General features: G+C 39.3%; 1 protein-coding gene across 5 annotated transcripts in view; it reads left to right on the top strand.

Annotated features, from left to right (window-relative positions):
* The first annotated feature begins 4,234 nt into the window (after nucleotides 1-4,234).
* Nucleotides 4,235-17,641, top strand: part of rhea (Talin_middle and talin-RS domain-containing protein rhea) — a 39,222-nt gene continuing 25,815 nt past the window's right edge. For 3 of the 5 annotated variants that reach the window (XM_066732406.1, XM_066732402.1, XM_066732407.1), the window contains exons 1-2: nucleotides 4,235-4,352; nucleotides 12,347-12,519. The gene's annotated coding sequence lies outside the window, so the exon portion shown is untranslated. Of the gene's footprint in view, nucleotides 4,353-12,346; nucleotides 12,520-16,120; nucleotides 17,379-17,641 lie in introns of those variants that run through there. The other 2 variants (XM_066732405.1, XM_066732403.1) reach the window with 2 other exon arrangements.

The following is a 17,641-nucleotide window of genomic DNA, read 5'->3' as shown; positions in this document are numbered from 1 at the left end:
AGCTGAGATGATCAGCTCGTGTCATTCGAGAACTTTCCTAGCTCTTTTTATTTTATAAATTATTGTTTGGAATATCTTGTGTTGAGTCAATGATTAGTTCGTATCATTGGACTACTGTTCCATCTCCTTTTCTTTAATCAGTGACATTATACTTCTGGCAGAAGCTAATTCTATGTAAGTGCGAAGCGATGTAAAGTAAATGCTTAAACGTAAAATTTATTCTATCCTGGATAGACCTATTTGTTTTCTCGATAAATCTACCAAGTAGGTTCTTGGGGTAAGAATGGCTCCATGAGAGAAATTTATCACTAAAGGATGACGTCATCCGTAGGCTATAAATCATTTCAGCATAGAATGACGTTACACTCGTTCCACCAGAGAGATGCTCTTAGTATAATTTTGGCAAGGATCTGCACATTCGCGTCAGGAGCTGTTCCATTGGTGAATATTAATTATTTCTTATCCAGAATCACGCTATACTACGATTCATTTATGAAGATCTCTTATTTTTCTTTGGGGATGAATAATAACTGAGAGTGATCGAAAAATATTATGCAGACGTCACTGTAATTTTCTTCATTCTTTTATTTTTCTTAGAGTTTTAATTATTTGTGTAATAAATATATATTCACAATACAGCAGTTTATATATATCGTTCAGCTCATTAACAGACACTCCTTTCAACTCTATATATTAAAACCTAAATCACATAAAGTTTCTTCGTGTGCTTCATTGTCCGCTAAAAAGTTATATAACAATACGAATAATCAATGAGAAGTAACTATTTGAAAAATCCAGCACGCGAAAAAGAAAAAGCATTGTCGAATTTCTGCTAAAAATTGAGAAGACGCATGGCGTGCCCTTTCGAAGGAAGTTTCTGTGATCTAAGGTTGCGCAACGAGTGGGAGTTGAAAGGGGGTGGAGAAAAGTTGTCGAAGAAACTCGGAGGTTTTTGCAGTATCCGAGTGGGGATACGCTTGTCGAAAGAGGGGTTTTTTTTTGTAGGGAGGGAAAGAAGACTGGATCGAAGAATTTTCCGCAGAGGGAGGAAAATGGAACGCAAGGACAGGCAAAAAGCAAGAAAGAATATTATTGTGGAAGATAATCCTGTGCGAAGGGGTTTTGGGTCGAGTCCCGGGAATGGAGGTTAGCCGAATTGACAGCAGCAGCGCCAACGCCTGTAGCACCAGCACCGGCACCGGCACTGGCAGTAGCGAGCCCGGGAACTTGGCTCCAGACCCCCTGGCGCCGTCGCGACGCTTCCAAGCTTTTGGCAAAACATCCCCCTGCCAAGCCGTCTAGTTTTTTTTTACGACCAATGCCAGCATGGCTACCACTCCACTCCAGCTCTGACTTCCCATAAAGTCCCCTGTCCACCTCTCACCCATTGTCCTCCTCCAGCATTCCACACCCTCTTCCATATCCCCGTTCCATTTTTGCCATTTCCATTTTCACCCCCTCCTACATATCTAGATTATACCATTCTAATCAAGCCTCAAATGCGCAAGCTAATTATATTTTTAATCATTTTTATTTTTTACCATACTTCGCTTCACTTTCAATTATGCACTCTCAACTTTTTACATTAACCACTGAGTCCAATTCGTCTAACTGTGCGATTTAGAAAAATCAGAAGTGAGTCAGTGAATTTAAAGAAGGGAGAGAATAAATTACTTTTCTTGGATGCTATTTCAGCATTTGTGTGGCTATATCGATGCATCAGCAATTTATTTACCATATTCGTATATTTGGTTTCATTTCGTGTTTTCTTAACAGGCTTTTGTCATTCGCATGAAAGAGCTTGATGTCATATATGGACGGTAGATTCTAGGAAATACTGTGTGATTGGGATAAAGCATGCGTATCTCTCTTTAAGAAATGAAGATTATATATATACGATTGAGAAAAATTTAGTCGTTGCGATAATGAGGGAGTGTACCATCGAGTCGTTAATTGCATGATAAGTTTTAGGGCTGATTCCCTGTGTAAGATTAAGCAATTCGTATATATATACATTGGTGACCATTCATCAGAGGCAAAGTTTTCTCTGGGAGAGATAGAAATCAAGTCATTTCAGAGCCAAATTGAGAGGCAGTGTATCTCTTTGCCCCTCGCTAGCAATAAATACGAAACCTGCTACCAGCACAATTCCCTACGTATATATACTAGCAATCTCGCTCCCTCCTCCTAGAATCGTCCTATCCCCCCTTTTCTATCCGCAGTTCCGTGACGCGATATCACTGCAGTAGTCATAGCTCGACTACAACTTTTCCCATTATTCCTTCAAAAGACTTTATTGCTCCATCCCGGATACCTTATATAATATTACACGTATGATGTAATACGTACATTATAGCGATAAAGAAAACTGCTACCAATACCAGAAATTAATACAATGTAAACAAATTTCCAGGAAGAAATATTTATAATTTATTTTATTCATTAAAAATGCAAGAAATTGGTGTAGTATTAATAGCAATTTAAAAAACGCGGGTACTACAGATTTCGTGACACTGGCTCCATCTCAAGGTCACTGGAGCAAAGTTTCGGCTGGTAAAGTAGATTCCTGTTTGGGAGGGAGAGCAGATTTCCTTGCACAGTCAAACGGTAAGGTTAGAGTAGGCGGGTAATAATGTATTGTATTATGCGAGAACGAGTTTTTGGCACGATCCCAACTGAAATTGCATTTCAACTCGACGATCCTGGCACGGAGAAACTAGTGATACTCCCTGTATAGTACGGGATGTATTGCTCCCTGTAGACGCATCGAGCACGTTTTAAGTACTTTTTAGCGTGTGGGATGACGACGTATCCCATTTTAGTAAGCACGAGCGACACCAATACATCTGATGTTTCTTTACGTTCGCTGTCCAGAGCGACACGACCGAGTATCGCTCGTGTCCATTCACGGCAGGCTCGTACTTGCGCCGGTGAACAACTCTGTATAGTTACCGACGATTAACAAGCGTTTAGCGTAGGTGCCTTTACTCCAGGGAATTGACATCTGGACAGTTTAACCTTGCTTTTTTCCGCCAACGCGCAAAGAATGCGCGGAATGTGGGCCTTATAGAATTATATATATGCTTACAGTGGGCGAACTTTGATTGCCCAAATTCTGACAAGTGCTTTGCACTTTTTAGTATTTCTTTAAATTCGCTCAAACGCTTGTTTCACGATGCCTTTTATAGTTGCGACACTCCCATATACTGGGACTATCAAAAATTGATGGATTCTAAGAGAGGTATATTTTTTTATTTTCTTTATTATTATTTTTGCAAGAATATTTTTCATACGTGTAATAATATCGCATAGCAAAAATTGCTGACAGGAAACGAATGTCCACTTCCCTGTGGCTTAGATAAGCACTGCAAATCATAAGTTTGTTTTGTTATCGTTTCGCTGACAGAAACAATGTATACTATAGTGTTTTGCTTGCGTCATAAGAAATAATACATTTTTTCTTTTACACAAGATGTTTAACGTTGTATAACTATTCGCTACTTTTCATTCATCTTAGGTGAGAGATAAGATTTAATCTCCGTGCAGTACGTTACATCATTACACGCTACGGGAACTCGTATCACTGAATGGAGAGCCTGACATGACCAAATTTGGTGCGGTCTCGTTCTCTCGTAAACCTCTGGTGGAATCTCCAAATTTTTTTGAAACAGAAGGATAGTGCCTAATTTTAAGACATTCTTATGACTCACGATTGTTATGCAAACAATCTTTTACGGCTTATTTGCCATAACGCCAAAAATGTTGTAATTGCATACTACAATAACAATGTTATTGCGAATTGACTAAATAATAGGAAAAACCAGGTATCTGTGCTTTGAATATTGATTCCTAATTTATATATAACATCTGGAATTAAGACTTTGTATTTTTAGAGAAAAGTCTGTTTGTTTGGATTAGTTATTTGCATAGTCCCAGGAACGTATCATGCATGAATAGCACCATAGTATCACTTGTAACGGAATAGGACTAAAAGTGATTCGAAAGAAATATTTTTTAGGTTGGATTTTAAGAATCAAAGAATACTTTTTAAGGATTAGAGAGATACAGTGCAAAAATAATATTTATCAGTACAAGATGTTAATTAAGATGATTAAATAGTGAAAGTTCTCAATGTGTTTGCAGGAAGGAGCGCTCTGGAGGGTTCCTGTGGTGCCAGTCTTTTCTGGCAGTCGACCGCGTGCGACGCTACTGAAGATTGAATAGAAGGAATGGTGGAAATTGGAACGGCGGAGTCGCAAGAGTGTTGTTGGACGTGTGGTTGTGGCCGAAGTGACAAATTGATTTTGTGCGAGAAAAGACGGCCATTCTCGTATTTATGGATATTTTTCGCAGTGAGTAAAGGCACTTTGCAATTTGTTTCATTGATCCTACTAATAACCAGTTCATATCCCATTGCTTTTATTGATTTTTTTCCTGCCTTTCGACAGATGGGCGTGCTACTGTCGCTTGGATTTTTCCAATCGTTCCCTTAATTTTCTTTTAAGCCCAAAGCCCGTTTAGAGATCATTCGTAAATTCAATTTCATTTAGAGAATATTTGAACCACTTGGAATTTTTTCTCAAAATCTTTATGTCTTGTTCTATTTGTACAAGTGTGGTAAAGGCTAACCTCAAATTGTGAGCCGAGGGGTAGGGACAACCAACGGGTGTCTCCCGAAATAGAGATGATTCACAACACTGTGCCAATTGACAGCTTCATAAATTAGTCGCGCATAATAATTTATCTTGTTTTATTCATATTTTCAGTAGCTTGAGCGCGAATCAATTGCCTTTCCACGAAATCGGTTTGCGGTGAGCGTTATTATATCTGCTTAAACGCGCGACATGCCAAAACAATAGGACCCGGGAAAATCAATAGGCAGCCAGTAAGAGGTTAAATAGGGAAACCCGTCTGCTACGATCATACATGAAACTCCAGGCATAAAAACAATCCTAATTTTCTCTAGCATTAGAACACTAAAAAATATTTACATAAGCCATCAACAAAATATAAAATCTCAAGTCTGCTCAACGCTCTCTGCACCTTTCAATCACCCTGAACTTTGACGTGGGATGAACCTTACAAGTTTATACTGAAATTGCATACATATGTATATATATAAAACAGTAGTTGGCTCAAGCATCAAAATGAAATACATGCATACAGTGTGACTAGAAAGAAAAAAAGCAACCAGTGTTCTTCTAGCAGTCCTATTTTAGGACACAAAACCGTTCTGTTTTTCGAATTGTGCAACGATAGGAGTTTATTTTCAAGAGTGTCTCGAGCATTTTCTGGAAATGAAATTGCAAGGTCCCCTTTGGTACTAACGGAGGATAAAATTGGTCCTCGTAGGCCGGGTTGGTGCAGCAGCAAAGCAGACACACGTGCTTACGATTGTTGAAGCGGGAGTGAGTCCTGCGAAACGGAAAGTACAGTTCCGGTTAAGCTGTATAAATAGAAACGTGTGCGTATGTGTATCCGGTGAGTGTGTGTGTGTGCATGCACGTTGGACGCTTGAAAATAGTCACGCGGCCTCCGCGGCACATGAATTCATGCAAAACATACAGCCTGGGGTTGCATGAGTATACGTGTCTGCTCCTCGGGAGCACAAAACATACACACACGTGTGAACCCACACTTGTTAATCTAGCATCGCTTCGTAGATGCGTGGACACAATTCCACGAAAGCTGTAACAGACCTTAAGATCGACTCGCCTGCCAGCAACTATGTATAATTGCACGAATTGATTTCGTCATCGGCATTTGTCGAGATTCACGCGCGAAGTCCATTTTGCACTCTATTATGCAGTAACTGCTGCTGGAGCGTTTATCGCCTTCCATGAATACACACTTTGTTCGTTTCGATTCGCAAACTAATTTTATACCGCTATCGCGAGATAAGATCCTGATTACTTTCCATGGATTATCCACTGTATACCGCGTTGTAAACGTATGTAGTTACTCTAGTTAAAATCTCAGCGACAAATCACTCGATTACTCTTATAACAATGTAACGCTCAACATTTAATTTCCGAAACTTATAATCTTATACTTCAGTCATTAATACACCAAGGATTCGCTAATTAGAATCTTATAATATCTCGCGTGGACTCTTGTAACTCTCTCCTATTATTAGATACTGTTATCCAAAACCAATATTTCAGCTTAAAGGCGAAAAGTCACACCTTTGAGTCATTCAATATTACATCATTAGAATTACTCCTGGACTTTTCTCGCTTGTTATGAAAATAAATCAACTCGATCTAAATTTATGTCGTGTCTTCATTTAAGAATACATGTATAAAAATAGATTAATATGAAAGTTTTCCACGTGTCTAGGGTACACACCATAACTATATACCACTGCAAGCAATATACACGTTTCTCGCAAGTTTTACAATGTTTACATTTCGGAAGGCAAGTTCGTAGTACAGAGTCGCGCGTACAGGACTTTCTAAAATATAAATATGGTAAACATGATTCGAACATCAAAATGTCCCTCGTTTCGCAAGCAAAATAATAACAGTGGTGATTCTTGGAAGATTTTTCAAGAAACTGTCGTTTATAGCTGTGTTTCGGGGTAGAGGCAATCAACGTAATGTAGAATAATGATTCAATTTCGCTGTGCGCGGTACACATGTCTACTCTGCTTATATTCCATTGGGAGTATCTCTTAAAGGAGACAAACGGCTTCGTTATATAGAATCGTTAGGACGATTGGCAAATGACGTCGAGACAGAACGACAATTAGACGTCTTTGCAGGCACGCGTAACCCGTTCACTGCGGCCAGTTGGAATTCTCTTGCGGGATTCAGCATTTTGCGCTGCTTAGAAACGGTTCGAGAAGATTTACCTCCACTCCGAAGGTGGCTAAGACGACGTGATTCACTCGAAACCTCAGGGACCTACCCTGGACGTCCCTCCATCATCGATTTACCTCTCCCCCACCTCCCCCTTCCTTCTTTCCCACTCCATCTTGATTCAATCTGTGGACGCGGGCACCCGCTGATGGAAAACAAAGCTGTGGTGGACAATGTCAACTGTCTAAGTGGCGGTAAACTAAGTGGAAAAGTGACTGGCAGCGTTGCTACGAGAAATTCTACTGTATTGTTTTTCTTTCGCCATCTATTTCATTTGCTTATAGCTAATTTTATCGATCCCAACCACTGTTCTCCTCTCTCCAATGGCACTTTATATAAATTCATTTGCAACGTTTTAGCGCTTGTAACGGCCAAAGGGAATTATTTGATCAACACTGTTGTTAATGATCTCACCCTTCCCCTCACTTTTAACGTCGTTATAATTTAATTGTAAAACGATATTTTCAATATCATATCGCGTCTGTCGATTGATTTCACTCTACGATTTTCATCACTGTACTTAAAGTCGATCCTATAATGGATTCCACTGTGTTTCATTCGTTGCATCGATATACAATAACAATTTTACAATTTTCTGCATTATATTTAGGTCAAATAGAAATCACTTTCTGCTTATATTGTTTTATTCTTCCCACACGTGGACGCTTTAAATCGATTCAGATTTAATTATCCCATTTGTTCCATAAAGTCTTTCAAACAGACTCAATAATTATCTTAATGTCCGAATTGATGCTGTAAAATGTTGAAGAAACCCAATGTAAAACTTATATAAGCAGTAGACCTATGAAATGCGAGACTGATCAATCTCTAGGAAAGCTAATCAATTTATTTCACTTTAAGATTTGCATAGCTACACTTAAAGTCGATCCCATAACGGATTCCACTGTATTTCATTTACTGCATCGATAAAAAATAATAATTTTACAATTTTTTGCAATATATTTAAGTCACATAGAAGTCACTCTTTCTCTTTATATTATTATAATCTCTCCACGCGTGGACACTTTAAATCAATTCAAATTTAATGATCCTATTCCTTCCATAAATTCTTTCAAGCATTCTCACTAATTATTTCAATGTCTCCGAATGGACATTGTAGAATGTTGAAGAAACCTGATGTAATTCTCTCGACATAAGCAGAGTAGACCCGTGAAATGCGAGATTGATCAATCTTTAGGAAAGCTAGGAAAGCTAATGGACTGCTGCACCTGTCGTAGGAAAGACGGAAAAGTATCTTTCGGCTTTCCAGAGTGAAGGCAGTCTTTAGGTCCGAGCGTGTTTAATCCAAGAGCACCCTTGTTTGTACAGTTTTGGGTTACAAGGCGTCTAATGGATTATCCTTATATTCACCCATCACCTATGTTCACGTGGTACGAACTGAATGGAACGGAATGGACGCGCACGCACGGCACATAAAAATAACAATGATTCCATATTTACCCAACTTATTAGAAGATTTCCCCAACAACCAGAAGATTTCGTCAGGGATAATGTGTCTGCAGAGCGAATGCAGCAAAAAGGGATTTTTCTTTAGCACCAATCGCATACTTCTCGAATATCACTCGATACTCATCGATCGTATGCTATATATATATATATATATATATATATATATATTTATATATATTAAACTTGTATATATAGAATAGTAAGTCTCTCTCCCGAGTTCCCAGGAATAAATTCTGCGTAAGATTTGCGTGAAGGAATTGCGATCTAAATTATTAATTTTCCTCCATTCCCTTATCAGCTGATCCCCCCCCCCCTATTTTAAATAGTTTTATTCTGACTCGTCAAATCTCATCACGCGCTTTAATAAATAATTGGTTTTTCTATACCGTACACCAGTGTCTATCCGAGTGATTCCATACAAGTTTTCTGATTCGAAAGTCCGCAGTGAAATTCTATGTGAAAGTTACGTATGGACGCGAGAATCGGACCTGCTCGACATTTCAATCGGAATTTTCTTCGACGCTTCTGTTTCTGATATTTTGTAAAAATAAGAAAGTGCAAACTTCTTTTTTCCTCCGGAAAATCTTATCTCTCGCCTGGAATATTCGAACGGGTCTATCGGAAGTTCGGCTTTGTTTTTTTCCTCTTTGTCGACAAGATGACCGCATCTGTTTTTGCAGGTACTGCAGAAATTAGCGTGACTCACGTGAAAGAAACGTGAGGATAAAAGTGGTGACTAAAGTTGATAAACTGGGTATTGTACTGTAAATTTATGGAAAAAAAATGAGACTCGAATAGTTTGCTTAATTTTATCGATGCAGTAGTTTTATTCTTAGCTTTTTTTTCTTTTGACAAAAATGGTGACTGAAGTTAAAAACTGAGTACTGTACTGTAAATCCACGAAAATAATAGAGATTCGAATAGTTTATTTAATTACAGCGATGCAGTAATTTTATTCTTAGTAGTTTTCCGTGTAAGAGTATTCAAAATTTTGCTTTTTTATCAAAATGGAAGGCACTCTGCACAGAGATCTCAGGTATTCCGTATAAGCAATATTCTCACGTATTACGTAATGCATATGTTGTGTAGCAATGCGAGAGATGCTCCTGGATGAATGACGACATTTTCACCGAGGCTTTTTTCCGGATTTTGTATTATCGCGTGCATATATATATATATATACGCGTACAGCACAGCATTGCCGATAATCGATCGACTTGGATTTACTGCTCTTGTGATTTTCGCGACGCTCGCTACGTGCTTAACAAGCCCATTACGAGATTACGCGTTATGCCAGCCATAACCGATTTTATTAGTTGTCTGCATCTATTTTTTACGACTTTCCCGCAACTTTTATTAGTCACTGTCCACACCGACTATAATTGTTGGACAACTCGAATAAATTTACCACTATCATAGCGATAAAACTGCTCTCCTTTAAAAAACACACGTTTACTCGCATCTTAATTGATGCTCGAACAATGTTTTTCCATATTTCTGTGAGATTCCTGAAAGCCCGATTGGAGAACGCGATTAAATTGAATTTCAGTGGGGTTATTAGTTGTCTGCATCTAGTTTTTACGACATCCTCGCCACTTTTATTAGGCACTGTCCACACGGACTATAATTGTTGGACAATTCGAATAAATTTACCACTGTTGTAGCGATAAAACAGCTCTTCCTTGCAAAAGACGCGTTTGCTTGTATCTTGATTGGTAGCGGAACAATGTTTTTTCATGTTTTTATGAGATTCCTGAAGAAGAACCGATTGGAGAACGCGATTAAATTAAATTGCAGTGAGGTAAGGACTACATTTGGGGGTGGTAAAGAGGTAAAGAGTGGGGATGAAAAAATTGGTATGACTCTGACCATTTTAGCAAAGCCAAACCACACACACACACACATACACACCTTGCGATGAACAGTGACCCTGCGAGGTTGAGAATAGAATTTAGTTCTGTTCCAGCCTCGTTCCAGTGTCAGCACTATGCACAGGGTGACCAGGGGGAGGGAATTGAGGGGATGGAAATTGGCTGAGGCGCGCGAAGAAGCTCATGGATAAAAGCAGTTTCTGTGAGTTGAGGATCAGGTACACACACACACATACACAAGCACCTTCACATTAACTACACAAATAGACGAAGGGTTAAAGGTCCCAGCACGACAAAACCTGTACATTCGAGGCAGACAGAATTTCATAAGAGAGAAATACGTAGCGTCGTCCAGGACTTGACCGAACGAGAGAATTTCTTATTGAAACTAAAAGACGTATTTTATCGAAATGTTTGTGGTCTTCCGTAAATGTCTCTTTGGTTCTCCTGACCATCGATCAAAATTCTATAATCTATTCTGTTGAAAGAAGAAGGTTCTTGGAAATTTTAAGTATAGTTATTTTTTACAAAAATAGAGTGTGGATAGAGAGGGAGGAATTCTTGTAGAATATTTTATATCGGTTAGGAATGTTCTCATTAAGGAATGAATTGAAAAAGTTAACAAATTCGAGAATACGTAATATTGTTTCATCGATAAAAATGGTATGATCTATACTCTATTGAAACAAGGCCCTTCTTAGAAATTTTAAATGTAGTTATTTTTTACAAAGATAGTGAGGTAGGAATTCTTGGAGAAAATATATTTTGGTTGTTAGGAATGTTCTTATTAAGGGATGAATTGAAAAAGTTAACAAATTCGAGAACACATAATATTGTTTCATCGATTGAAATTGAGGGTGTATATGGGCGAAGGAGAGTCGAGGGGTGAGGTAGCATAGGTGTGTAGGTACATGGAGCCAGCATCAGTGAAGCGTCTCGGCGTCGGAGGCGCCAAAGCGTCGCGGCGCCACCCCCGGCGCCCGCCATAACGCCGCCAGCAGTCTCTCACCCCCCTCCCTCCTCCTGCTCGCTCTGGTCCTTTCAATCCTCTCTCTCTCTCACCCTTACTGCCCCCTACCACCTCTCCCGTTTGTACTACTTTATCTTCGTTGTGCCCTTTCACCCCTCCACAAACTTTCAACCTCCCCACTATTATTGTTAGGCGAAATTTGCGAAAATCTATCCAACGTTCTTTTTTTTTATTATTCTCTAGAAATAAATAGAGCATTTATTTTTTTATCCTATTAATTTAGATTTTTGCCAATCGATGCGAATTTTCAAGTAATCTTTTTAATAAATTTCAAACATTCCTTACACTAACCATTCACACCTTTTGTTTTTGCAAGGTAAAATTTCCGAAAATCTCATAATCGCTTATTTTTTTTTTTAAATGTTTGAAATGCTTGTTACATTTTGTTTCTATTAAATTATTCTTCTCCCGAGGTTTCTGTAACCTCGTGAATTGAGAATTGCTTTTTTATTAATTTTCGTTGATTATTGTTTTTATTTGTAATATCTACAATATCTATAACTATTGTTCGATTACTCTGGCCCTTCTTCCATCACATATTGATAAAACCAAGAATTTTAAATCCTATGGAAGTGAACTATGAGATCCTTTATAAGTCTCGCGTATCAAGTACAAGGACGAAAGAATTAAAGGAAATCGAAAGTCCTTATAGTTGGAGAGTTACGGCTTGCGGTCACTAACTTTTAAAAACTGTTCTTTTTTTAAGCCAAGATTTATCGGTGTTTCTGCACTCTTAGGTTTTAGCTTGGTATACGATCGACCAAGATTCAGGTTACTCTCTATACCTACCCTCCCACACGATTACCAAAACTACCGATATATAATTACTCAATGTTACTAAATAAAATTTGCAAAAATACCACAATAAACATCTATATAGTGCACAATCTCCTTACTCATACGACAATCAATAAATTACAAAAAAAACAAAATTCAATTTGTACATTAAAATACCATATAACCCCATGCAATCCATTACCCAAATAAATGTATATATATATATATATATACCTACTAGTACGATTACAACAAATTGATAAAATAGATCCAGCTAATCATCTCTCCGAAGCTAAGTCTGGAAAGAATCATCCAACTGATTTTGGTCTTTCTGCCAGTTTCCAGATACGATTGAACGATTAAGCGACCACAAACGAACGAACAAGGAAAGAAAAAAAAATAGAGAGAGAGAGAGAGAGAGAGAAAGAGAGAGAAGCTGTGCTGGATCGTCGACGAAGAGAGGGGTTCGTTGGAAAGTGAAAGTAAAGAAGAAGCGAAGAAGCAAACTACGGTAAGTGGCAGTTCTCTTCCTTCCTGTATTTCTCACTTCCGGTTCACCATTTGCATCGAAGGATCTCACCACGTGGCTGCAATAATTTACCATCTATCAATTGATCCATCTCTATCAGACTGAAATCCTCGTAAAGGGGGACAATTCTCTCGAATGCGTATCGCACATCCCCTCGAGTCCTTTTTCCTTCGCACGGAACAATCCTGCAGCCTACCCCTCCGCTCCGGCTCACTTGGACAGTCTTATTCGTTCGCGTGACTCAGACGAATCGTCCGAGTGCCTGAAACACCCCTGCTACCCCATAAACAGTCCCCCCTCCCCCCACCCAAAATTTCTCCTTACTCCGCAGACCACTAGAACGCTTCGATATGGAATACTTGCCAGCCAACACAGCCATAATCCCCAAAGCATAATTCTTAATTGCGACAAATATAGCTCGTAAAATTTGAATAGGCATTTCTCCAGGATACGCTGGAAACGACGGAGCGAGGTAAATGTGGCTTAAGCCACCGCTTAAAAGGATATCTCGCGCGTTCTTGGGATAGTGCAACCTCCCTGGGGACCGTGAAAAAATTTCTGAGGGAATTTTTAAATTTCTATAATGCACCACTGGCTAAATTAACGCACGTCCACGCTTCATTCTCACCTTGCAATTCGATATTAACGACTCTCTGAATTTAATATCATAGTTTTCTGTTTTTTACGATAGATTCAGTACTTTACTCGGATTTTGATGTTTCTTCTTTTAAGAAAGTCCATTGTAGATTCTACTGTTAATTTCCTTCCAACAAGCATATGATGATTGATTCATTGGGAAAATATTAAAATTGATAAACAATTTTCTCGGTATTAATTTCGAATTAAATATATACAATATAGTAGGATACTAACGCACATCGATTCAAATTAAACAATTCTGCAAAATATAAAATCACATTTTTCTCTTTTATCCAACGGATTAAATATTTTATTTAAAATTCAACAGTTTTATTTCTAAAAAGAAAGTAAATTGTAGATATTACTAGTAATTTCCTTCCAACAGGCATATGGCGGCTGATTAATCTCGAGACAAATGTATATACATATATATATATATATATAGTACGGTAGACTGTTATATCGAAACGATCGGTCTTCTGGTTTGTATATCCGCACGCATGTGTTTACTGTACTTGACAATTGCTACTCTGGCACGAAAAGGTCCCATCGGGACTGAGCCACACTGAAAGTCAAAATCCTCTGTGTTAGCCCATGGATTTATATCTTGCCGCATTATCTTTCATCGCCATTCGGTGGACCAACCAATCTGCACATCTGCTGACCGATAGAAGCAGCTTCACGGATGTGCACAGTTTCGCTACAATTTCACGCACCACATTCATCCTCTATGTACATATATACACACATATACATTAGGATTAAGTCTCTTCCAAATTTCATTACATATAGCATTTATATCACACACGAAGATTCCACTGGATAATTATAATTAATAGCATCGATATTGTACAGTTTGCTGACAAAGAGCTCTTCTCCTCCCCAAACACCTAATACCTCGATTACTCTTGTGGTTTTTGCCTGAGGTTCGCGTCCATCGCATCTGGGGCATGGGTTCGTTCACTTGTCAGGGGTGGCTCAAGGGTTTGGCAAGAAAAAAGCTCAGGTTTTAGTTTAGAAATAGTCCCAGCACATTGATTCTTGCTGGAAGCAACTGCAGCCACAAAAGTGAAGGATTGGTGGGGTTAAAGCAGCAGCCAATCGTGTGGCTGCAGACGGTTTGGCGCCGATTCGTACAAAGTCCTCGAATAACAAACAACACGGGGTGGCACGCGTGATCTATATGGATCTTCCGGTGGCTTCGCTGCAGACGGACCAGCGGAAGCTCTTCTAGCTAACCCTGCGCGACCTTTCTCGTCTCCTATTCTTTTTGTATTCCACTTCCCTCCTCTAGTTTCTTCTATCCCCCCCCCCCCCCCCTAAATATTCTCTGATCGATCTTCCTCGATCATAGTGTATTTGATTTTCCGTTCAAGGAAATGGACTTTCGACCTTGAATTCTTCAGTATCTTAGTGCTGTTATTGAGAAAGTTAATGGATTCGATTAATCTTTAATTGAATTTGTTGATTTTAGGGAAAAGATTGTTAATTTAGGTCCTTTCGGTATTTTATTTATTTCTATTTTCCTTTAAATATATATTTATATATAGGAGATTTACGAGCATATCCAAAGACAAACGCGAAATTGGGTAGAATATTTAGGATGAAGTTTGAAAATGAAAATTCGGTTGTTCGCGGTGGGTGGACGAATTTGGGGTGAGTCGAATCGACAGGCGCGCATTGTTGGAGCGATTAATCGAACGATAAGTCGAAGCGTATATACGGAGAGTGATTGACGTTGGTACGATAAGGGTTGATGGTACGGGAAGGGACACTCGGTACGGAACGCTTGGTCGTGGGAAGAAAAGGACGAGGCGATCTGGCAGGACGTGGAGGGGGAAAGGGAAAGGGAAGTAAGAAGAAGGGGGAGGGGGCTTTAATTCCATCCTGCCGAGAAAACCACCCCATCCCCTTCTCCCCCCGCGCACGCTTACTCACCGATTCAACCACTTACTCTTCTCTGTGTTATTCAATATCTTTCCTGCGTTCGGATAATTTAGCCCCCCTCCCCATAAAAAAAGAAACAGTCCATTCTCTCTTAATTTACCCACTACAAAAATATAATATCGAATTATATTCTTAAAAATCATCTGGATTCTTTCGCAACGATCTCGACACGTTTTAGACAATATTTGCGTTCTTCCAGCGAGAATTTCGGGTGGGAAGTGTTAGTTGCATAAATTGCCTGATGTACATCTCAATTCACCCCCCGTTGCTGACCATTCTCTTACACGTCGTGCTCACGAGTGACACTTCCACCCTACGAAGTGGCAAGTCAACCCCCTACAGTCCTGCATTATCATTTCTTTGCACCCCGTGGATCGAGGTCAGAACACGATCGAAAAGCTTTTTCCCAAAATTCACGCTTAACTATATATACAGTAAAGAAAAAAATCCATAATCGAGATAGAATGAAGGAAGAAAATGCATCAGGAACGATAAAAATAGAAAATTAATTTTTCGTTCAGCCTCTTAATGTATTCTGATATATATAATCAAGTATAAATAAAAAAATGTAAAAACCACGAGGACTATATAGAAATTAATAAGAAAGTTGTTGGAAAATACTATTAGATTCTCTTTTTCCTCTATAATTAGCTGATTGGAATAATTGAGTTGGGGTAAAAATAGTGAGAAGTATATATATATATATATATAAACTTGTGCAGAGGAGGGTTCGTGTCGTCAGAGTGTGCAGGCTCGGTTTCGTTTGGCGCGGCACCTGCGGCGATTTGCGCAGGATTTAGCAGAGGTTTGGGGGTGTTAGGGAGGGGAGGATAGAAGAGGTTCTCCACGGCCAATGAGCTTGCAAGGTCCTTTTTATGAGGAAGCGCACGCGTCCAGCGTTGTGTTCTCCTGCCGCCAGCAAGGCCACAGACCTATCACTTCTTTGCCGACAGCCGTCGGGGTAACATCCACGTCCTCTCTCTACCCTGACCACCAAAATCCCACCTCGCTATTCCTTAACTTCGTCTCGTTATCCCTCTTCTACCCTCCTAATTCTCCACTTCCTATCTCTTATACACTTACCTTGTTTATCATTACTCAACATTTTCATCCCACTTTAATCCTGTTTCCTACCAGAGGCAAACGCGACATTTTCTCTCTCTCTCTCTATATATATATATATATTATATATATATGTATATAGATCAGCTCGAAATTCAGTTTTGGCGGGATAACTCACGGTACTTGGCGCAGCTTTATTTCACTAAAATCGTTTCTCAATGGTAAATCCAACCAACTTCCTCATTTCCTCCACAGTCTTCTAATCACAGTATTTTTCAAACAGCTATTTTCTAACGCAATCAAAATCCTCCAATGTACAACGTTTCTTTATCGCGAACGATTCGAAATGACGCAGGAGAGAATCGTGAATTTTTATCCCGTTGAGAAGCGAGCTTTCATGTCTTAATTGTGTCTAAAGTGCGTCTTTTAACTTCTTTTCGGTGTTTCAAAGAAATAAAAAACTTTCTCTCATATTTTTTCTCTCGTTTTCCAATCGTGTCGTGCTTTTCTCATTTATTTCCTCGTCTCTGATATCTCTATAGTCCTCTGGTTCGATATTCGGCGCTCGGATTTCTTTGAGAGTGCATGGCTGTCGCGGTAACTCTACTCGTGCCTTAAAGTACCGTCCAGAAATTAAACTCGTGACAATAAAGTCGCTGTGCCATTTTAACCAGCGACGATTGGTTAGTTTCAATCGTCGCACGGAGCCTTAGTCACCTGTGATGAATTTTCTTTCTTTCAATGAACTATATAACGTCGAGCTTATATTTCCCTGTGAGTATATCTATATATATATATATAACAAGGGGAAGAACCACCAAAAATTGCCTTATTCCAAACGATCAGTCGTTTATCCTTTAAGAATCTCCCATTCCCTTCTCCCATAACCATCCAGAGAAGGAATCCGTCCTGTCGTGCCTTTTTCTCATCCAAGAAAAGAATCTGTAAAGCCAAAAAAAATGGAAAAACTTGGCAAGAAGCAACAAACTCACCTGCCACCAGCCTCTTCTTCTTCCACTCCCTCCTTCTTCGGCCTTGGGGAGAATCAACGCACGCAGTTACCACGCGGTGGCCTCTTTTTAACTATCGAATTCGTTTATCAATCGAACCGACCACATCGATAGACACCAGAGAAACTTTTCCACCAGTCAGTTCCAGGGGAAGAGAACGAGTGACACCATGAAATTGCCTTGGTGAGTAACACATGTGTGCCGTATATATCCTATGCGAATTTCACACCCTCTCCCCTTTACCTCTTCTCACCATGCCTCCACAAACTTCAATTGCCACTCTGTTTCTTCTCTCCTGTCCTTCTCTCGGTGAAAGAAAATAATTAGTTTCACTTTACTGCTCCAAAGTCTCTCCAACGTATAACGTAAATTTCTGTACACTTTCGACGTCCGCTTGGAGTCACCTGTGAGTGATGAGAGATCTGATAAATACAGGTATTTCTTAA

This window comes from Prorops nasuta, unplaced genomic scaffold, assembly GCF_024137725.1.
Source record: "Prorops nasuta isolate Cenicafe-Biocafe unplaced genomic scaffold, Cenicafe_Pnas_1.2 PNAS00010, whole genome shotgun sequence".
Taxonomy (NCBI): Eukaryota; Metazoa; Arthropoda; class Insecta; order Hymenoptera; family Bethylidae; genus Prorops; species Prorops nasuta.
Note: the sequence above shows the minus strand (reverse complement) of the source record. Positions and strands in the feature narration are given on the sequence as shown.